The 24,380-nt window shown below is 45.3% G+C and overlaps 1 long non-coding RNA gene across 1 annotated transcript in view; it reads left to right on the forward strand.

Annotated features, from left to right (window-relative positions):
- The first annotated feature begins 661 nt into the window (after window positions 1-661).
- The window catches only part of LOC143943306 (uncharacterized), a 32,275-nt gene continuing 8,556 nt past the window's right edge, over window positions 662-24,380 (forward strand). The window contains exons 1-2 of the long non-coding RNA XR_013264907.1: window positions 662-777; window positions 17,119-17,372. This is a non-coding gene — a long non-coding RNA (uncharacterized LOC143943306). The remainder of the gene's footprint in view (window positions 778-17,118; window positions 17,373-24,380) is intronic.

Here is a 24,380-nt window from a genome sequence, read left to right on the forward strand (position 1 = left end):
ATGTCCGATGGAGCATACACATGGCTGGACTTTCTGACAACAAGCTAACATCAAACATTTCCCATTGGAAATTCTGACCGTGTGTACGCAGCATATGTATAGCATTTTATCATTAACTAGTTAGTATGCGTTAAGCATTTTGCATGTTATCCATGCACTTCCTTGCTGAATAAGACTCAAAATATAGAACCATTTTAAAGTCATTGTAGATGTCCTATTAAAAATTAAATATTTTAGATTTATGCTTTCAACTATGTTTAAAATTTTAAGTAATATTTCACTTGCAAACTACAGCTTGTCTGAATAGAAAGGTAGAGACATATATTTTTCCAATTAGATGCCACGATAATTTTGTGAAAATAACTGGATATATGCCGCCACCTACAGGATATTTGTATAATTTCTGCAAGAGGCTTTAAATTCTTTGTAGAGTGAAATGAAAGTATAGTATATGGACTACAATTAAAATCTTATTAGTATTTACAAATGCACATAGGAATTTTATTTTATTACAATTTGTGATTAGGAAAATGCTAGATAACATAGTTAAAGATTTTGTTCAGTACAATGTGTGCTATATTTATGTGAGACTAAAGCACCAGTTCTGATCTGATGACCTTTACAGCAAATGCTAACACTTTGCCCCTTTGGATGTACTTTAGGGATCTTGGCGAGTAACACACACCACTGAGGGAAATGGACAACCGTGAGAGAAATCGAATGCCCAACAGTTACTATAGTTACCGTAAAGGAGAAAAAAAGACTCAGGAAGATCAGGTGAGGCACTACATTGGTGTAAATAGTGTGGGTAGTAGAAGGTTTTCAGGAAAGGAATACCAGTCTTTTACTGGAGCATCCATTCTCAAAAGTTTAATCCAAATAGGTATGGAAGGAACAGGGGTGCAACAGTATGGATGTTGAGGCAATGTTTGAGGAAAAGAAAGTGAAAAACCAGGGCATGGTTGACAAAAGGCAGAGCTAGAGAAGGAATTTGGGTAGAACCATAGCTGTGTTTTGGAAATTGGGAGTAGAGACTGAGGTTGACAGACAGCAAAACAAGGGTTAAACCATACATCCCAACTTTTGAACTTGAGAACAGTGGCGGCTGGTGTGTTTTTTTTTAGGAGGGCGGCAAACAACCCCCCCTGGTCTGCTGCCAAACCCTGAGCAAATTCTCCACATGTGGTCGGTCAGTCATCCAGCCCTGCACTTACCCCATCTAGGTCACGGGCGGGCGGCGTTCCTATGGGCGGCAGCTTCCATCACGTCTCCTCCTCCTCTGCATCACAGCGGCTTCCGCTGTGTGTCCACTTTCTCCTCCTAGGTGCCAAATAGGATAATCTGTCCTTTCAGCCAATCAGGTAAAGGGTCTCAAGACCCGCTTTCTGATTGGGCGGGAGGAAAATCAATGTGACAACAGCGAATATTCATTCGCTATTGTAACACAAATGGGTGTGCTCGAGGCGTAGTGCGATCGGATCGTGTTGTCGGAAAATCCGATCGTGTGTGGACTCCATCACACTTTTTCTATCGGAATTTCTGACACACAAAGTTTGAGAGCCGAATCTAAAATTTTCCTACAACAAAATCTGATTGTTTAAATCCAATGCATTTTGTTGTCAGAATGTCTGATCGTGTGTACAGGGCATATTAGTGCCTCTGGCTTTAATCACGTGCTTAAAAAAACAAGCATTGGAATTCATGCATCCGGCACCCCGCCTGTAGATTAGGGGGCTGGACGCATGGATGGGGGGGTGGCACCCCTTCTCTCCTTATGGATGGATCGCCACGGCTTGAGAATGGGGGTAATTTTAGGGATATAGTTGCCTGCGGCACACAAAACGTGGTCGGAAAAGCGCCTGAGGCAGCCCTTGCTCTGCAGCCGCACATATACAAGAGGTGTGCATATGTATGCATATATTATCATAATGGTGATCACAGTACAGCAGGTGCTGTATGGCTGGTTGTACTGACTTGCCACTTGCAGTTGTAGTCTACAGCTGCTGTGTTTGCACCTTCAATAAAGCGCTGTGCTGTTTAGTTGTGCCTCCTGCCCATGCACCATGATCATTCTGCTGCTCCCTCAGCAACTTTCCCCACTCTGCCACCTCCCACTGCCTGGCCACATCCTCACCCTCATTCTTCCACAAGACAGCAGGTAGATCACTCCACCTAGGAAAGGCAGTGAGCAGCCGGCCAGGCTTCAATTTCAGTATCTCAAAGGCAGTGCCTGCTTTATCTGCCTGTGTGCCGAAAATGAAAAAAAATAGTCCCTCTCTGCTCCTGCCTACTGGACCCTATCAGTCCATCAGAGTGGAATATGTATTTCATGTCCTGGCAATCCTCTGAACCTGACTTCACTCAGTTATCTATGTAAAACTGCTGCACCACATAGATTAGCAATAACGTTTCCCAGGTCCCTCTGCTGAGCTGATGAAGCCTGTGCCCGGTACAAGAGGATCGGTTGTACTGCCTTACCAGCGATTAATGGCACCCATGTCTGTGTCACATAGGGATGAGCCAAACACCCCCCGGTTCGGTTCGCAGCTGAACATGCAAACAGGCAAAAAATGTGTTTGAATGCGCAAACACTGTTAAAGTCTATGGGACATGAACATAAATAATCAAAAGTGCTATATGCAAGTTATTGTCATGAAAAGTGTTTGAGGACCTGGGTCCTGCCCCAGGAGACATGTATCAATGCAAAAAAAGTTTTAAAAATTCATGTTTTTTCGGGAGCAGTGATTTTAATAATGCTTAAAGTGAAACAATAAAAGTGAAATATTCCTTTAAATTTCATACCTGGGGGGTGACTATAGTATGCCTGTAAAGTGGCACATGTTACTTTTGTGTACAACAGTCCCTGCACAAAATGACATTTCTTAAGGAAAAAAAAACAGAAAATTATATTATACTTACCTTAATTTTCCTTTCCTGGTGCCTATCCATGGCAGCATACCTGTGATAAGCCCTGCCCCGGAGTTCCCCCCCTCAGAATAGTTAATATGTTATAAAAGTGACAACTCTCCCCTCCACCAGCATTCTCCTATTATATTGAATACTGTGGAAGGGCATGTATGCTGTCATGGATAGGCACCAGGAAAGGAAAATTACGGTAAGTATGATCCAATTTTCCATTTTCCTGGTGCCTCCATGGCAGCATACCTGTGATAAAATAAATAGCTAACAGGGTGGGTAATGCTTCACAAAAAAATTTTTTATTGTGGTATCGCGAAGGCCTCCTGTATTGCCCTCCTTCCAATATCTACCATAGTAAGAACGCCAGGATTGATTCTGTAATGCCGTATAAACGTGTTTGGGGATGCCCAAGTGGCTGCCCTGCAAATGGTCTCCAAAGAAACACTCACTCTTGCCGCCCATGATGACGACACTGCTCTTGTGGAATGGGCTTTCACCACCGGAGGCTCCAACCCTCTCGCCCTATACGCCTTTTGGATCAACTTGCAAATCCAGGAAGCAATGGTTCTTGAAGTGGCTTCTTTACCTTTATTCCCGCCCCAGGGCAGTATAAACAGTCTGTTTGATACCCTAAAATAACTTGTGGCTTGTAGGTAACACTTTAAGATGTAATGAACCTGACAGTGGATGTCAGACTAGCACTTACCAGACCAGTGAGTCCGCTTGGGCATAGGGTGGTCTCCCGTACATGTCCGACATACAACCCCTGATAGAGTGGACAGGTGGCTGAGAGTGCGGAGTGGTAAGAGAAAAAACGATCAAAAACAGCGCATCAAAGGGACTAGTAGATTGATGTGAAAAAGACTTTAAAATGTCATTTATTAAATGTAAAAAATAAACACAGACATCTGATCCCTGCAGGATCTCAAACACATAAAAAACACCAATCATAAAACGGACAGATGTTTGATAATGAAAAGCTCCTCAGATCTCTCAATTATAACTTTGGAAAGGTCAAAACCAACGACCAATGTGCACAGCTTTCGAATGCCTAATGAATGCAATCAATCATCTGAAAGAACCCAAAAAGTCAGTGTAAACGAATGGAACAACGTTTCTAGGGACACTCACTTCATAGGTGTTCAATGGGCTGCAGAGCTGATGAGTCCAGTCTGATGACCGAGGGGGAGGTGTTTATTTCAGCTCCATCTGAAGCGTTCGGCTTGGAGGCAGAGGTGTAATGCTGCACGCTAGGTGGTAAGGATCAAGCTTAGTCACCAGATGATATCAGCTGTACACATAGGCAGCTTGGAGAACGCTGCACTGCCTGCAGTGCGGCTTGTCCGAGCGGCTGTGGATCACATGAGAGGCTTGTCACGTGGAAGGCTGTGAAGGGGAAGGTTGCTATGCCGACTCTCCTGCTTACATGTTTCGCGCTCCTGCGCTTTGTCAAAGCTGGAGCGGCATACAGCAACCAGAAAGATAAAGGCATCGGGTAGTGTGTAGGGGCGGGGACTGTCGAAGTCTCTCAGGTTAACCCCTAATGTGTCACTAAGCCTCCTGCAGTTAAAACCTTATTAGACAGGGGTCTGTGTCAGTGAAAGAACTGTTAGAAAACATCTAATAGGAAATGTGGATTGAAACATATGGTTGACACAGTGGTGTAGTGGTTAGCACTCTCACCTAGCAGCAAGCAGGACGCTGGTTCGATTCCCAACCACGCCACCACCCGCCTGAAGCTTGTATGTTCTCCCTGTGCCTGTGTGGGTTTCCATGGGGATATTAAAGGATATACAGAAGGGAGAAGAATGCTATGGATAAAAGGACACTGTAAGTTAAAAAAACACTGTAAGTTAAAAAAAAAACTCAAGGGGGGGAAAAAATGCGGAGACCAAGGGCAAAAAAACAAATTATTTAAAAGATATATTTTATATTATTATTATTAAGTCCTTTCCTATAGGATAGTTAGAATAAATATATTAGCTACTCTTCGTTCATAAAAAAAAAAAAAAAAAAAAAAAAAAAAAAAAAAAAAAAAGGAAAATGAAAGAAAATGAAAATATATTTTCTATAAAAAATGTAGGGTGGCGGTCATGAACGATGAGTAGCGACTATATCTGAGTAACCTATATCAAGAGGTTATGCTGAGGATGTCAATGTCTTCATTGAGGCCATCAGGCGAGAGAGACCCCATAAGATATATCCAGAAGGTCTCCCTGCGACAAAGGTGGGAGAATCTTTCGTTGGCCGTTAGGGTACCCTTGGGGATAGCCTCAATTGCAAGGACCTCCATTTCTTTAAAGTTTTTATCATGACAATGGCGAAAATGGCGTGGCACGCTGTGTTGAATGCAGCCCTCTTTAATCAGGCGGCGATGTTCGCCCACCCTGACTCGTAGGGCCCGCATAGTGCGGCCTACATAAAGGAGGCCACAGGGACAACGTAAAACATATATTACGTATTCTGTAGAACACGTGATGAATTGTTTAATCTCAAAGGTTTTTCCTTTGGATGTAGTGATGGTGGATTGGCCATTGGGGATGGACTGACAAGTATAACAACCTCTTTTACGACATTTAAAAATCCCACATCTATTATCAAAGTACATCCTAATATCAGGGAATATATTATTATCCTTTCTATTGGATTTTATAAGTTTATTGGGAGCAATAATATTTTTGATTGTACGAGAGCGTCTAAAAGTGATTTGGGGTCTGACCGGAAGGAGTGGTGCTAAAATCGGATCCAGCTTTAGGATATCGTAATGTTTAAGAATTATTTTAGACATATGTTTATATTGTGTGTTAAAGGTAGAAATAAACCTAATTGTAGTATAGTCATTAGTGGAATTTTTGGGACGTTTTTTCGTAGGTGAATGCTTGGTTGCGTGTTCCATAAAGGCCTGTGTAACTAAATCATCTGGGTATTCTTTTTCTAAGAATTTTTTTGCCATCTGCTGGCCTTGTTGTGTATAGTCCTCAGTTGAGGTACAGTTTCTGCGTAACCTTTGGAACTGACCGCTAGGAATATTTTTCTTCCAAGCAGGGTGATGGCAACTCTTATAATGAAGGTAAGAGTTGCCAGCTGTGGGTTTAATATGGTTGCTAGTGGTGACACTATGCTCATTATGAGAAAGTACAAGGTCCAAAAAGACCAGATGGTTTTGGTCGATGACCGATGTGAAAGATAGACCCATAGAATTGTTGTTGCAATAAGTGACGAAGGAGGAAAAAGTCTCAACTCCGCCACTCCATATGAGCAAAATGTCATCTATATAACGACCATAAAATACGATAAACTCAGCAAAAGGATTGTTTCTCCAGATTTTTTGTTCCTCCCAAAAGCCCATGGTGAGGTTCGCATATACCGGGGCAAAACTGGCTCCCATGGCTGTACCTTGGCGCTGGAGGAAAAATTGGTCTAAAAAGGTGAAGTAGTTATGTTTCAAGCAGAACTCTATGCTCAATAATAAAAATTCAGACTGTTTGGAGTTCATGCTTTCATCAATGCTCAAAAAGTGTTGTATTGCATTCAGTCCCACTTCGTGGGGTATAGAAGTATAAAGCGAGTTGACGTCTAAAGAGGCCCACATATATTCGTCAGACCATCTGTAGTTTTCCATAACCTCAATCACCTGACTGGAGTCCTTAATATAGGAAGGAAGTTGCACCACCAATGGCTGTAAGATGTGATCTATATAGGCCGAAAGGCCGCTAGTGAAACTATTAGTAGTGGCCACTATTGGTCTACCCGGAGGGTTAGTAAGGGACTTGTGAACCTTGGGGAGATGATAAAAGTAAGGGGTGCTGCAGACTTTGGGGAGGAGGAATCGTTTTTCTTGGGGATTTAACACCCCATCTTTTTGAGCTTTGTCTACCAACGTAATTAAATCACCTGACAGTGGATGTCAGACTAGCACTTACCAGACCAGTGAGTCCGCTTGGGCATAGGGTGGTCTCCCGTACATGTCCGACATACAACCCCTGATAGAGTGGACAGGTGGCTGAGAGTGCGGAGTGGTAAGAGAGCCTGTGATGTGGATCCAGGAGCAAGAAACAGCAGGAAGTCCGAAGCAGCAGGTATTTAGGCAGGACACAGGCAAACTAGATGCGGAGCAGGAACTGAGCAGGCAGGTCCGGGTACAGGCAGGGTTCAGCAACAGGCGGGCAGCAATGGTACAGAAGGAGCAGGCAGGAGCGAGGTCAGAACAGGCCGAGGTCAGGTGCAGGCAGAGGTCAGGGGTGCCCAGGAGAAAGCCAGGTCGTCAGGAGATCGAGAAGCAGAAACACAGATATGGGCAACGGAACAGGAACTGGGGAGCTGATTATCAGGCAGCACCTGAGTGGAATATGCAGCAGACCTAAATAGGCCGATTGGCGCCAAGCACCGCGCACAGGCGCGTGCATAGGCGCTGGCGCGCATACCTGAGTGCCAGCACACACACCAGCATCACCCGAAGCGCACACAACAGCGAGCATCGACGCGCACCGGCGCCAGCAGGGGCGCGCATGGGCGCGCATGGGCGCACACCGGTGCGCACTAGCGCCCGCAGGACAGGAACACGCACACCAACTTGCACCGCCGCACATCGGCGCGCACCAGCATGGGCAGCACCGCGACCATCCAGGTAACGTCTCTGACAGTAGATCTGTAAACGTGGGCAAATTTCTGCAAGAGTCATATGGCATGAGACTTTTGAAACAAAATCTTGTACTGTCCGTAATTCTACTCGGGAAAGAAGGCTATGTGTTCTTCCTCTGCCCCTAGGGCATGTAATTCTGATGCTCTTCTTCCTGACGTTATTGCCACCAGAAACGCTGTCTTGGGCGTCAGGTTCCATAATGAAACAGAATCTAGTGGAACAAACGGATGCGCCATTAGACAGTCCAAGATAAAAGGGAGATCCCAAGCTGGAAATGAAAGCCTTGTTGGCGGCCTGATTTTCTTCACTGCCCTAAGGAATTGAATAACGAGTGAATCTTCCACCCATTTCCTCTGAGTTGCCACAGATATAGCTGCCACCTGAACCTTTAGCCAACTGGGACTAAGACCAAGGTCAAGGCCTATTTGCAGAAACTCCAGCAGAAGTGTCATGGATGGTCTTGCAGGCTCCAGGCCTTGATCTACTGAAAACAATTTGAATTTATTCCACATCTTTGAATAGACATAATTTGTAGATGGCTTTCTGGTTCTTAATAAGGTTGATATCACATTTTCTGAACAACCTAATGACTGAAACTTCTCCCTCTCAACATCCAGACATGCAGATTGAGTTTGTGTGGTTCTGGATGCAGAAAGTTCCCTTGCAAGCGAAGTTGCGGAAACGCCTGAATTTTGCATGGCCGACATGAGGTCCATTGCCCAGGCGAACCACGGCCTCCTCGGCCATTAAGGGAGGATCGCCACCACACTGACTGGTTCCCTCATCAGCCTGATCAGGAATCTCGGGATTAATGGTTTGGGTGGAAACGCATAAGCAGTTCTGCAACGCCATGGGCTTGATAGGGTATCTACTGATTCCGCTCGAGGGTGAGGCAGACGTGAGATGAACCTCAGAAGCTTGTCATTCGTTGGTGAAGCAAACAGGTCGATTTCCGGTGGTTCTTGGAGCTCCCTGATCCAATTGAATACCGAGGGATGAAGTCACCACTCGTTGTCCTGAAATTGATGGGACAGGTGATCTGCCTCTCTGTTTAAATGACCCGGAAGGTACACCGCCTTTAGCCCTCAGTAAAGAGATACTGTGTGTTCCCCCTTGCCTTTGGATATACGATACTGCCGTCCTGTTGTCTATGTCTAGGACTTTCTTCTGGTGTAGGTGCTCTTTCAGATTCACTAGGGCTAGATAGACTGCCTGTAGCTCCAGGATATTTAAAACCACTCCTTTTGTCGAGAAATCCCACCTTCCTTGAATTGCCAGGTGATCGCAATGTGCTCTCCAGCCTTTCGCACTTGCATCGGTGGTCAGGATGGTCCAAGGGTGGGAATGAAGCTGACGAGGTCTTGAAATCAACTCCCTCTTCAAACACCAGAGGAGACCCCTCTTCATGGATGCTGAAATTGTAATCAGTTGACTCAGTGACTTCCTCTTCCACTGGGTTAGGAAGCCCACTTGGAAACTCCTAAGATGCCAATGTGCCCAGGCTAACATTGGAATGCAGGCCGACATGGTTCCGATTAGACTTAAACAATCCAACGCTGACAGGTGAGACAGCGTTCTTAAATGACACATTTTTTGGACAATTGCTTTGACCTTCTGGGGGGGGGGGGGGGGGAGGGAGACACTGTTTTCCGACCGAAGTGTTGAAAAGAGCATCAAGGTAGATCATTACCTGGGTTGGCATCAGGCAACTCTTTTCCACGTTCACCGACCATCCAAACTCCTCTAGGGGGGACAAAAGAATTTCTCTGTGTTTCAGCAGCTTCTCCGGGTTTGAAGCCAACAGTAAAATATTGTCTAAAAAATTAAAAACTCATAACCCTCTTTCCCGGAGGGGAGCCAGGACTGCAATTAATACTTTTGAGAAAATTCTTGGGGATGTGCATAGCCCGAAGGCCAGGCATTGAAATTAAAGGTGTATGGTCCCTACTGCGATTCTTAGACATTTCTGAAAGGCTGGGAGAATGGGAACATGAAAATATGTGTCTTGCAAATCCACCGATATCATCCAGTCTCCTGGTTGGACCATCTGGATGATCATCTGTAGAGATTCAATTTTGAAAGAGTCCACCTGGATGAAGCGATTTAATCTCTTCAGGTCCACTACCAGTCTCCATTCTCCACTCTTCTTGGGGATGAGGACGAGAGGAGAATAGAAACCTGTGAACCTTTCGGAGTGAGAGACAGGCACTACTGCTTGCTGTTCTTGCAATAGGTGCAGATATCTCTGCATAGCCTTCGCCTTTTGTACCGAAGATGACTGCTTTGTGAGAATGAAAGTATCTTGTGGCGGACGACCTATGAATGTCCAAAAATGACCAAAACGGATCTTCGACACCACCCAAGGATCCCTGCCTCTGCTGGACCAAATCTTGCCAAACTTCTTCAACCAAAAGGTTTTCGTCACCTCCTGGGGGTTGGCGAGACTTCTCTGTTTGTTTGATTTTAGAAAGGTGGCTTGTGTACTTCTCCAATTCTTTTTAATGTCTCTGCTCTGCCAGAACTGAGAGAAGTTCCTATTCCTAGAGGACTGAAACTTAGAAGAAACAACTCTCGAGCGTCTGACTCTATCTTGGGGAAGTAGCCCCGACTTTCCACTTGTCACTCGAGAAATTGCTTTCTCTAGTCTATCCCCAAACAGAGCCTTCACATCAAAAGAACCTGCACCAATTCTGTTTTGATGCTGCATCTGCTGCCCATGGTTTCAGCCACAAAGCCTGTTTTGCCATAATAGTGTGTAACATAGCTCTAGCTGAGTATCTCACTGTATCAATTGCTGCTTCCCGTACAAAGTCCGTGGACAGTTTTAGTACTGTCAGGAACCATGAAACAGGCTGAGACAGAAGTACAATCAGATCACACTTGTTTATTAATAAAAATAAAATGGTAAATAGAAAAAAGCATAGTCAAGCATAGCCAGAGTCCAGTAGCCAGATCGGGTAGTCAGCCAGTCCAAAGTTCATAAACCAGATCGGGTAATCAGCCAGTCCAGAAGTCAGGGATCCAAGGAGAGCAACTGCAAGCAGGATAAGAAGCCAGGAGGGATGTCAGCAAGCCAGTCTAGAAACAAACAGCAGGAGATGGTTCCTTGTGATGTGACCAACGCAAAGGCAAAGGAAAGAGTGAGCTGGAAGGCTTAAATAAGCAGGTCAGACGAGCATCATAGGGAACAGCTGGTAACTGTGGAAAGAGAAGAGAGCTGGCAATTAGCCGACAGCTGAGCGGCCAGCCCATAGGAGGAAGAGCTAAGCCAGCCCTGACAAGTTCCTCCAGGGCCTTGATGATGTCATCTTTAGGCACCTCCCGATGAATGGATACTTATATATTCTCTGCCCACACCTTGATAGCGTTGAATACTGAGGCTAGAGCTGCTGCTGGCCTGCAAGCTCCTCCTGCCAACTGATAAGCCTTCCTTAGGTCTGAATTGATGCGCCTATCCAATGGTTCTTTAAAGGAAGCTGAGTCCTCCATCAGTAGTGTTATGTTTTTTTGCTAAATGCACCACTGTGGCATCGACCACTGGAGGCGTGTCCAGAAAGGCCGCGTCCGTTTCTGCCAACAGGTATAGCTTTTGGAGCCTGTTTACAGTAAAACGTTTATCCGTTTTCTTCAATGAGATCCCTTATCTCTTCCATTAAGGGAAAAGGCAAGTTTTGTCTTCAGAAAGGGGAAAAGGGATTTAGATCTCTCTGGAGGCTCTTCAGTCTCCTCCCAACCAATTGCCTGCTTGACTGCAGCCACGAAAGGTTGTAGCAGAGAAAAATGAAAGCCTGAAGGCTCTAGTTCTTCCGCAGAATCCTCCGATTCCTCCTTGTCTCCTACGGAAAGGGGCAGTGACCCTGAGGCGCCCACTACAGCCCCAACCGTTGATGGGCCTGGAAGAACCTGATCCGCAGGTTTTTGAGCCAGTGATGAATGCATTAGCTCTGCTAATGAGTCCTTGACCACCTTCTTTATTAAGTCAGTCGCTTGCTTTACTTCTGTCTGCTCCTACATACCTCTTAAAGTGGTTGTAAACCCTTACAAACCACTTTGACCTACATATAAGCCTAGATTAAGGCTTACCTGTAGGTCCGAGAAATATCTCCCAAACCTATATGGTTTAGGAGATATTTACCCGAAGACGGGCACCGCTCTCTACAGCGCATGCGCCGTAGACAGCGGTGCACAGGCGCACTGAGCGTGGCATCCTCGATAACGAAGATGCCGCGCGTCTCAGCTCCCATGTGCATGCGCGGGAGTGACGTCATCGCGGCTTCGCTTCGGCTGTGAGACCCCACGAGAAGATGGATGCGCCGAACTACAGGGGACAGCAGTGACTTCGCTGGCTCCTGTGTCAGGTAAGTGACACATAATGGGCTACTATGCGATGCATAGTAGTCCATTATGCTTTGCCTTTGCAGGGAATGAAAGAGGAAGTAAACTCATCAGGGTTTACTTCCTCTTTAAAACAGTCATTGCAGAGCAGTTTATCTGCCATGGGGTTTGCTCCACATGCCCGGCATTTTTTGGACCTTTCACATCTTGGCGGACTGGGAGAGTGATGTCTTTTAGAGGCTGACTTCCAGTCCAAAAGGTGTCTCTAGCTATTCGATCTACTGTGATCCAATCTTGGCAGGGAATGGCTGCTGCGGTGACCAGAAGTCCTGCTACACATCTCTTGGCATATAGAGCTGTAACAAAGTAACAGTAAAAGGCACTCTTTTGTTTGAAAAAAAAATTCAAATATTTTTTTTTCGGTGTGTGACTTTACCTAAGAAAACAAGGGTCTTGATCGGACGGAGGCTGGCTCATAACTGTGGGACAGGCAAGGATCGAAAGACAGCAAAATAGAAACTGGAGCAAAGAAAGGGATGTTTGAAAGAAAATTTTAACACCAACGTATGCTAATGTAAAAAAGGCAATTGCATTTCCCTGCAACAAGGTAAAGAAAATATATATATATATTTTTAATGTACCTCTCTGCTTTCCCCTATTCCTCTCTTTTTATATATATATATATATATATATATATATATATATATATATATATATATATATATATATATTGAACATAAATATACCAGTATATATAAACAACATTATCCCCTCCCTCTCCTTCCTTTTCCCCCTTTTTTTTTTTTTTTTTTTATATAAAAGTTAGCAAAAGAAAACTTAAGACCATGACATATTGATCAAAAGCTCCTTACCCAAAATAGCAGCGATTACCAGCTCAAGGGAGGACCTGAAAAAAACTACAGCCTGCCTATTCCTCCCTCTCCAGCTCTCTAAATATGCATACGCCGCCCGCCCTTGTTTATTTGCTCTGCCCCCCCAGTTCCTCCACCAGAAAGGGAAAGCTGTGATATGTTTTCCCATAAGCAAGATGGCGGGACTGGCCTCCGCATACTGCGTCCTTACCTGTCCCACTGTCACTGCTAGCTTAGCCTATCATGCAGGACAATAGTTCGAAAATTGGATACTTGCTGCCAGTGGCGTAACTAGAACCTTCAGGGCCCCGATGCAGGAAACCATGGCGGGCCCCCCCCCCGACCTCCGGATAGGGCTCTTTTCTCTGAGCCCGATGGTGGAACACCAGGGCCCAGTCCCAAGTGGGTGGCTGCATATAAAGGAACCGATTTAAAAAACATCAATTACAGCCACTGTGCCCATCAAATGTCACTACTGTGCCCATCAAATGTCACTACTGTGCCCATGAAACTCTGCCGCTGTGCCCATCAAATGCCGCCACTGTGCCCATCAAATGCTGTTGGTGTGCCCATCAAATGCTGCCACTGTGAATCCCCACCGCCCGCTCGCTGTCTGCCCGCCACTTACCCTGTCTTGGTGGGGCAGCGGGTAACGGCCATGAGCGGGGTCCTCCATGCATCTCCTGCCATCCTCATCTCCCGTCCTCTCCTCCTGATGGGCGTCCAATAGCTGTGTCTATCGTTTCAGCCAATCGGGTGATGGGTAACAGACCCGCACACCTGATTGGTGGAGAGGCGGTTCAGTGTTAGGAAAGTGAATATTAATTCACTTTTCTAACACACCTGGGTGGACTGTGAGCATCAAGCATGGCGCTCGCAGTTCATCTATTTTGAAGCCTATTAGAGCCCATGGCTCTAATCAGGTGCTGCAAAAACAACCCCCGCCCCCCCCCCCGCCGCTCTAATTCAGGCGCCCAGCACCCGAAAAGGGGCCAGACACCTAAATATGGGGGTGACAGCGGTGGCCATGGATAGATTCATGCTATGCATGAATCTATCCATTGGTCATAGAGGGGGTGGAACCTGTGCACCGCCACTGATAAACACATGCATACATGCACACTCACATACATGCTCACACACACGCACATACAAGCATGCTCACACACACACATACAAGCATGCTCACACACACACATACAAGCATGCTCACACACACGCATGCTCACACACACGCACATACAAGCATGCTCACACACACGCACATACAAGCATGCTCACACACACGCACATACAAGCATGCTCACACACACGCACATACAAGCATGCTCACACATACACACATGCACATACAAGCATGCTCAGACACACACATGCACATACAAGCATGCACACACACACAAGCATGCTCACACACACACACGCACATACAAGCATGCTCACACACATGCACATACAAGCATGCTCACACACACACACACACACGCACATACAAGCATGCTCACACACACGCACATACAAGCATGCTCACACACACGCACATACAAGCATGCTCACACACACGCACATACAAGCATGCTCACACATACACACATGCACATACAAGCATGCTCAGACACACACATGCACATACAAGCATGCACACACACACACAAGCATGCTCACACACACACACGCACATACAAGCATGCTCACACACATGCACATACAAGCATATTCACACACACACGCACATACAAGCATGTTCACACGCACATACAAGCATGCTCACACACATGCACATACAAGCATGCTCACACACATGCACATACAAGCATGCTCACACATACACACATGCACATACAAGCATGCTCAGACACACACATGGGGGTGACAGCGGTGGCCATGGATAGATTCATGCTATGCATGAATCTATCCATTGGTCATAGAGGGGGTGGAACCTGTGCACCCTTTTGGATGCACCGCCACTGATAAACACATGCATACATGCACACTCACATACATGCACACTCACATACAAGCATGCACACTCACACATACAAGCATGCACACTCACACATACAAGCATGCACACTCACACACACGCACATACAAGCATGTTCACACACACACAAGCATGTTTACACACACACGCACATACAAGCATGCACACACACACACACACGCACATACAAGCATGCACACACACACACGCACATACAAGCATGCTCACACATACACACATGCACATACAAGCATGCTCACACATACACACATGCACATACAAGCATGCTCACACACATGCACATACAAGCATGCTCACACATACACACATACAAGCATGCTCACACATACACACATGCACATACAAGCATGCTCAGACACACACATGCACATACAAGCATGCGCACGCACACACACACACACACACACACACACACACACACACACACGCACACACATACAAATACAGTAGCTAGTGGGCTGGTGGCACTGGAGGGCAGGTGGTGGCACTGGAGGGGGGCTGGTGGCACTGGAGGGTGTGTGGTGGCACTGGAGGGGGGTGGCACAGTCTGGAGGGGGGCTGGTGGCACTGGAGGGTGTGTGGTGGCACTGGAGGGGGGCACAATCTGGAGGGGGGTGGTGACTTACCGCCAATCAATCGATGATCGATCAATTCCCCCTCCTCAGAATCCTGCAGATGCAAAGTTCCTCCACAAAGCGTGTCTCCTCCAGGAATGCCTGGCTTCAGAGAGCTCCTCCCCCGCCTTCACTGAATTGGCTGAAGTTTTTTCTGTGTCCGCCCCGCCTCCCTTACAGTTGCTCTGGATAGGCGGGGGCGGAGCCCACAAAGCACTTCTCTCACGCTGCTCTCTTCACTGTAGTGGGTGAAAGGAAGCTCCCCCCTCCCCACGGCATGAACCGCAGCACCAGTGAATCACACCGGGTCCGTCACCACACACCCCCGGCCGGACAGTCAGGTGGGCCCCTCGGGCGGCGGGCGGGCGGGCTGCCGGTGGGCCCCCTGAAGTGGCAGAGAATTACAGGGCCCAGTCGCACTTGCGACTGTTGCGACCCTGATAATTCCGCCACTGCTTGCTGCTGCCCCAAAAGACCTTCAGAAGGGGCTCCCCTCTTATCAGCTCTGTTAGCAGCCCAAGATAGGGGACTGCGTCTGGGAGAGGCTTGAACCCAGACGGAAGCTGCACATGGCAGAGGTAAGCACACCACAAACTATCCATCAGGTATGAGGAAAAAAAAGGAGAATGCTGGTGGAGGGGAGAGTTGTCACTTTTATAACATATTAACTATCCTGAGGGGGGGAACTCTGGGGCAGAGCTTATCACAGGTATGCTGCCATGGAGGCACCAGGAAAGTAATTTAAAAGTACTCACAGCTATATTGAATTGTCGGTCCTGGCAATACACATAAAAGTCATTGACAAAAACGGCATGGGATTACCACAGTCCATTACCAGGCCCTTTGGGTCTGGAATGAATATTTAGGGGAACCCCGAACCAACATTTAAAAAAAATTGCATGGGGGTCCCCCAAATTCCATACCAGGCCCTTCAGGTCTGGTATGGATATTAAGGGGAACCCTGCGCCAAAATAAAAAAAAATGGCGTGGGGGTTCCCCCCAAAAATCCATACCAGACCTTTATCCGAGCACTCAACCTGGCAGGTCGCAGGAAAAGAGGGGGGAAAGAGACTGCCTTAGGGTTCTTGGCCATTTGGCAGGTGGTGGCTGGTGGTTGCGGGCATACGTCCACTGCCCAGCACGCGGGAGGCCCCCAGGATGCGACCATATCCTTAGCCACTGTCGGGGAACCACTTACCCGCAGCAAGTTCTGCAGGTAAGACTCATTCCTGTTTGTGTCTCATCATGAGGCGCAGACATATGGGATGTACACGCACCAGTGACGTCACAACGCGGGCCGCTGCTTTGCCCTAATGGGAGGGCGGCGCCACACGCCATCCAATCAGAGAACACCATTTCACAATGCTGTGGCCAGTTACTGGCACAGCATGTGTTTATTTTGGCCTCAGCTGATTTTGGTTGCTTATTATTGTCAGCTGTTCTTACCTGCTCTTATAATCACTCTTCCAGCTTGGACAGTCACATCAATTGTGTAACGCTGTAGGGCACACTCCCACACAGGCAAACTTTTCAGAGGTACATTATGAGCACATTAAGTACTATCAGTTTTTTATCTGCCTACCTTCCTTACTATTATACTGACTGATCTGTCAATTATTGTTCATTACTATCACCAGTTATATCTGGCTGTATCTGTATTACAACATACATAGTGCTCTTCAGTGTCCTGACTGTTGCCTTTTGTTTGTTTTGTCTCTTGTTCAATTTTAGAGACATATATACCGACCAACTGTGATACATATACATATTTATGGCTAGTTAGCTGTGGTTGGATCTTCCACCTTTATCAGCTGGGTGTTCTTGTAGTGGATCTCCTGCTCCGTCTGCCTTGCCTCACCGCTGACAGTTAATCTTTTTGCCCTGGGTTGCCTCACTGGGTCTGTCCCTGGCTGGTTTGTTGACTTGGGAGGAATGTAGACAAACTTCCATCTCCCTGTGTCTTCAGCATCGATTGGCCTGCCCGTGTAAGTACTCAGACCCACTGTCATATTGTCATAAACTATGTTCTAGCATGTCAATATATGTTGAAGGCATGAGTCTAATGAGAAATCTCTTTTCTATGTTGTATCTTTATACTAATATTTGTTATATTTATAGAACAAAAATGCAATAAATACGATTGTCCATATTTATTACATTTTCATCGTAAATTACACTAAGCCTCTGAGTAAGGACGTCATCGTCCGAAACATGTCAGGTGTCATTTGTAGCATGCACTTTTGCTAGCCTAACCTTCTAAGGTGGCTAAGTTTCATGCCTATTTTTTTGTATATTCAGTATATATGTGTTGCTACTTTTACATGTTAACTCTTTGACATTTGTAATTTTATCAATTGTGATTATGTAATAAACATTATTTACTTCATACGTGGTCTGTCATTCAAAAATCCTGAGGGGTTATACTGTGCCTTGTGCACTAGTTTTTTTTTCACTTCTGCACATGCAGGTTTGCTATCTCCTATGACAACAGTATCTCAGCTCTCTTAGCATCACTACAATGTCCACTTGTAGCTCTTCAGCCCCTTGAGCTCCTAGTCTCTTACTGGACTCTCTGATTCACTGACTCTGAAACCCGTGCACTCCTCAAGCCTTTTGCAGGGGTATCTCCCTCAAGCGTCACGCACACTTTCCTGCTGGGTCCCTAGCTTGGCACTCCAGATACCTTTCAAGTTTCACCCCTGCTAACCGGCTCAGTCCCTGGCTTGACACACAAAGCTGCTCTGCAAGTGTCACCTCCACTGGTTGGGTCCCTGACTTGATCACCGCCTGAAGTTTCCCGATTCTCCACTGTGCCCCACTCGGGAATACTGCTCTGGTACTTGCTTCAGTTACTCACTGTGGTCCCTGGTAAAGGTGGTTGGTCACTTTGTGGTGACAGCTTCCCTTCTACCTCCGACCATGACAGGTTCTCCGTTCGGCAGAACTGTCACCGTTGGTTGGACTGCAAGTTGCAATCCCAACCCTGCACTGCCCTCTTAATTCTGGATAGGCCCTCACACAGCCTTGCAGCCAGATGCCCCAAGGATAGGCCCAATCTCCGACCTAGCAGCCTGGGGCAAACAACACACATCCACCCAGACAGCAGTGGCACAGAACATAGATCACCTGACCTCACCCATATATATATAGGTTCTCCCAGCAGGCCAGGGGATTCAATGAAACCCCTGCCCATTGGCTGAGATACCCCATATACCAATAACCTGACCTTGGGTTGCCCTTCTCATATGTAGTACCACCGAGTTCCCAGCTACCTAGTGGTAGAAGAGAAAAGTGCAACAAGGCCAAAATTAGGGAGAAATCAATAGATCTCTAACAATTATCTACAGTAGATACTTCTGACAACGAATTTGGTGAAGAGCTCTCTGACTAAACCTCGGAGTGCTACATTCTTATTATGAGGTATAAGAAAATTTCCTAAACTACTATGGTCTTGCAATCCTAGTCTAATATTGTACCAGTGTTTGTTGAGCCTTTGATGGAATGTTTGTATAGTTCTAATTAATGTATTGTAAAGAAAGGGGGGGGGGGATGGGTTAAATGAGGTGAGAACACATGGCTAGAAGATGAGTTGATATCAAAAACATGTTTTTATTGTTGAAACAAGGAACATGGCAAAATCACATGATGCATGCAGCAATTCAAAAAATTGTCAATCAGATATTACAGACCATATATAGAAACAAACATTAGTAGCAACCAGCCAACAACTGTGTGGTATGGAATGAATCCTGGATGTAGTAAAAACACTTAAAATGACACGGTAGATGGAGAACTCAAGATAATGAATTGAATAGGGGCATCTGCATGAGAATAAGTGCATCCAAATTAGTCCAACACATTTTGTGGATAATTCCACTCTTCAGGGGCAGGTGCACACAAATCTATAAATAACAAAACATGGTGACACCAGATGGAAAAATTCAAACACGCCAGCACCAGAAAGCCCTGTGGGGACATCATGAGCATGGCGTGGAAGTGTGACACCGATTCTCAGTAGAGGCAAGCCTCCCCATCATCTGATGCAAACATGGGGGGGGGGGGGGGAGGCGCTCACACCACAAATTGCAGCTCCCGGACATAAAACAAATGAAAGAACAGCACACAAAATCCCGGCCCCATAATTAACCAGACCTACACACATATGGAAATGCTGGTGCTAAATGGATGTAAAATGGATAATTAGTTAAGTCTGATAGGTCCAATGCGAGCAAAAAAAGCAAAAAACAAAGTAACCCTAGATCAAATGGGAACAAAATGATCATGGGCTCCCTAATAGCCAGTTAAATACCTCCATCCCCACACACTATTTCCCTTTACGCTCACTTGTTCACCTGCACCTTGGTGTTGGGCTCTAGAAACTTGCCACAATATAGAGTATTTACAGTATACCCAATATATAGTTTTAGATGTGAAGCCTACTCACCAGACTATATGGATCTTTGTCCTTCATTTTCTTGGGGATTATGTTTATGCGCCTGGTCCCTCTTCTGCGAGTTCCTTCCACAGGTTGCGGTACAGACAATTTGGACAGCCTCTGACTCCTCGTCCCTAATTTTCCAGACTTATTATGATGTAAGTTCTCTAGGGATTAGTAACTCTATCCCTTTCTTTTTGTACATATCCCCCCCATTGAGGGGTACAACATTGGATCATACTGGTCTACTCATGTTTTGTTTTTTATTGATTTGTGTGCACCTGTCCCTGAAGAGTGGTATTATCCACAAAATGTGTCAGGCTAATTTGAATGCACTTATTTTCATGCAGACGCCCCTACTGAATACATTATCTTGAGTTTTCCATCTACCATGTCATTTTAGGTATTTTTACTACATCAAGTATTCGTTCCATACCACACAGTGGTTGGCTGTTTGCTACTAATGTTTGCTACTAATGTTTGCTACTAATGTTTGTTTTTACATATGGTCTGTAATATGTGATTGACAATTTTATGAATTGCTGCATGTATCATGTAATTTTGCCATGTTCCTTGTTTCACCAATAAAAACATGTTTTTGATATCTACTCACATTCTAGCCATGTGTACTCACCTCATTTAAAGTCCCAAAAAAAACTTTCTTTACACAGATTTAGGGATGAAGACATGTGACACATATGTCTCATTTAAAGTTCAAAACTCCCCCTTATTAGTTCATACTTACTGTATTGTAGGTGGTGGGGGAAGGTTAAAACATATACAGTATACATATACTGCAAGTAACAATTAAATAATTATTTGATGGACCGACTGGACCCTGTACTAGTAGAGATGTTAGTCATAGTTGAGAGCTTGACAACTGAGGCGTTTGGGAATACCACATTTAAAAGGTGGATATTAATCTGTGTTTCATTTCTTTTTTTGGGTGTTGAAGTGTTTCTCAGGGTATTGGTTCTGCAAAATTAGATTATGTGATTTGTTGTTAAATTCATTTTAAAATGACATCAGACATGAGTATGTTTCAGTGTCTATAAATGGCTTAGTAGCAGTCTGTGAGAGAGAGAGGTTTCCATGCATTGTATATTGTCGATGTTACAGTCATTCCCCCGAGCAGCTTTCGAATGGTTTTAAATTGATATTGGTGATTTTATTTAGTTATGATGTGCATGCATTTTTTTTCTTTCTTTTCTTAATAAAAATACCTCAGTGAGCACTATGTCAGTTTTTGTATCTTTGAGCACTGATCCATGCACTGAGCACTAAAAGGATTGCTGGATTTACTAAATGACAGTGGGGGAGGGGAGACTGGGAAGGATTGCTTAAGCCCTGGGAGAGTTCAGCTGGGTTTATGGGGTTTGCAGATTTTATTAAAAGCAAAAAAAGACTTTTGTATTGAGGGTCAGTCCATAAAGTGAGCATATGCCCAAAAGCAGTTTGATGGAGGTGTCTACTTTTACACAATACGGGCTCATCAAATTGAACTGTCTATGTGGACAATCGCGATTGGTAGATTGTATCAGTTTTATTCACAGACATTTGTATGCAGGACTGTTATGTGGTGATGTTGGAACTTAATTATATACATGTCTATAGTTAGCACAATTCAGATTCATGTTAATTTGGTATTATATGGTAATTTTTTTGGTATATGAATCAGCATATTTTTATACACATATGTTGAGTTATTTTTCACTTTCACGCTTGCAGCTTTAGTTTAGTAACGCTACTGGTGTGCGGAGTCACATTTTTCATTTAGTTTCAGTGTCTGAATAAAATATTTGTAGCCTTCTTGCGTTGTCTGTTGTATTTGGTGATGAAATCTGGGCCTTGCGGGACTCCAATTGTTGGTTGTTTTGAAGCTGGCAGGGTTAAATGACATGCTCCCTTTATGGTTTCCTGATCATCGTCTTTGGAATGTATTGGCCTGTTCCAAAAATATATGTTGTGAGCAATTTCTTCTTAATCACCTGACTTGACTGTTCAAAATCTTCCTTAGCCATGGTTTGAAATGACAGCTGTTGAAGTTTAAAAAAACACTTTGTCAACACTTTTGAAAAAAGTTTTGATGGTAATGCTCCTTTATATGACCCTTCAGAACTACATCTAGATATTCAAAGGTTAAAGAGTGCTTGTAAAGCTGGGTATACATGTACAGTTTTTTTTTTTTTTGATCAACCAGTGGCTTTAAAGAAAAAAACAACAACTCACAGATCCCTGTACCCACACAAGCGATGGATGCAGGGATTTCTTCCGCTGGACCATTGTATTTTGACAGCAGGGGCTCCTCTCCTGTCAGAATACATATATCAAAGCTGCAGCCCATTGGCTGCAGGGGCTATGCTGATTTTCCAACAGGGCCGTTCAACAGAAGTCGGGCGTTATTAACCACTTAAGGACCGCCGCATGGCAATGTACGTCGGTGCAATGGCACCGACAGGCACAAGCACGTGCATGTACGTGCTCGCCTTCCAGCGGGTGGGAGGTCCGATCGGACCCCCTCCCGCTGCATGCGGCGGTCCATTTCGCTGCAGGAGCGATCCGGGATGAGGGGATGGCCGTTGGTTTCTGGCCATCCCCTCTCAATCGCTCCTGGGGAATGAGAAGCTTCCCCCGCTGTGTATAGTAAACACAGGCAGGAAGTGATGTCATTCTCCTCGGGGCGGTCTTTTTGACCGGACTACGAGGAGAACAGTGAAAGTAAGTGTGCACCAACACTACACTGACATGTAGGCACACAATCCCCCCCCCCATCACCCCCCAATCACCCCCTCCCCCTCCCAGTCACAGTGTCACTGATTGCAGTGATCATTTATTTACTGATCACTGCATTTAGTGTCTGTGACTGTAAAGTGTCAGGGCAGTTAGTGCTAGGTCCAGCGTAGCCCCCTACCCCCCATAAAGGTTTAACCCTTTGATTTCCCCGCAGGTAACCCTTTCACCCCCTTTTGCCAGTGTCACTAAGCGATCGTTTTTCTGATCGCTGCATTAGTGTCACTGGTGCCGCTAAGTAGCTAGTTATTTTTTTAGGTTCACTGCCAGGTTTTAATAGCGCTAGGTACCCCGATATACTAACCAATAATGGTTTTAACCCCCTGATTGCCCCTAGTTAGTTTCACCAGCGATCACCGTATAAGTGTCACTGGGGACGCTGTTAGCCAGTTAGTTATTTAGGTTCCCCGTCAGGTTTTTATATAGCGCCAGGGACCCCCATATACTACCTAATAAAAATTTGAACCCCCTGATTGCCCCTAGTTAACCCTTTCACCAGTGATCACCGTATAAGTGTTACGGGTGACTCTGGTTAGTTAGTTTGCTTTTTATAGCATCAGGGCACCCGCTATTTATTACCCAATAAAGGTTTAACCCCCTGATCACCCGGTGGGTGATATCAATTAGGTTTTAGGGTCAGGGTCTGCGTCGCCCCAGGCAGCGCTAGGTTAGTGCCAGTACCGCTAACACGCAAAGCATAAACCTCCCGTAGTGGTAAAGAATCTGAACAGATCAATATCTGATCTGATCTATACTAGCGTCCCCAGCAGTTTAGGGTTCCAAAAAAACGCATTGTTAGCGGGATCAGCCCAGATACCTGCTATCACCTGCGTTTTGCCCCTCCGCCCAGCCCACCCAAGTGCAGTATCGATCGATTACTGTCACTTAAAAAGCACTAAACACATAACTGCAGCGTTCACAGAGTCAGGCCTGATCCCTGAGATCGCTAACAGTTTTTTTTTTGGTAGCGTTTTATATTTAAATCCGGAAGGCAGTGCTTGGATTTCGGGGTCCCGTAAGTGGCTAGGCTCCCAAAAAGTCCCCCACATGTGGTATCCCCATACTCGGGAGAAGCAGCAGAATTTTTATTTTGGGGTGTAATTTCACTTATGCCCATAGCATGTGTCAGCAATATATCATTTAGTGACAACTTTGTGCAAAAAAAAAAAAAATTTTAATTCCTGCAACTTGTGGCAAAATATAAAATATTTCATGGACTCAACATGCCTCTCAGTAAATAGCTTGGGGTGTCTACTTTCCAAAATGGGGTCATTTGGGGGGGTTTTGTGCTATTTTGGCATTTTATGGCCTTCGAAACTGTGATAGGTAGTGAGGAGTGAAATCAAAAATTTGCACCCTTAGAAACCCTGAAGGCAGTGATTGGTTTTCGGGGTGCCGTACGCAGCTAGACTCCCAAAAAGTCCCACATATGTGGTATCCTTGTACTCAGGAGAAGCAGCAGAATATATTTTGGGGTGCAATTCCACATTTAACTATGGCATGTGTGAGCAATATATCATTTAGTGACAACTTTTTGTAAACTTTTTTTTTTTTGTGTGTCATTATTCAATCACTTGGGACAAAAAAAAATATTCAATGGTCTCAATATGCCTCTCCACAACTTCCTTGGGGTGTCTACTTTCCAAAATGGGGTCATTTGGGGGGGGGGGGTTTGTACTGCTCTGCCATTTTAGCACCTCAAGAAATGAGATAGGTAGTCGTAAATTAAAAGCTGTGTAAATTCCAGAAAATGTACTCTAGTTTGTAG

This window comes from Lithobates pipiens, unplaced genomic scaffold (genome assembly GCF_037356315.1).
Source record: "Lithobates pipiens isolate NorthernLeopardFrog02 unplaced genomic scaffold, aLitPip1_a1.2 Scaffold_30, whole genome shotgun sequence".
Taxonomy (NCBI): domain Eukaryota; kingdom Metazoa; phylum Chordata; class Amphibia; order Anura; family Ranidae; genus Lithobates; species Lithobates pipiens.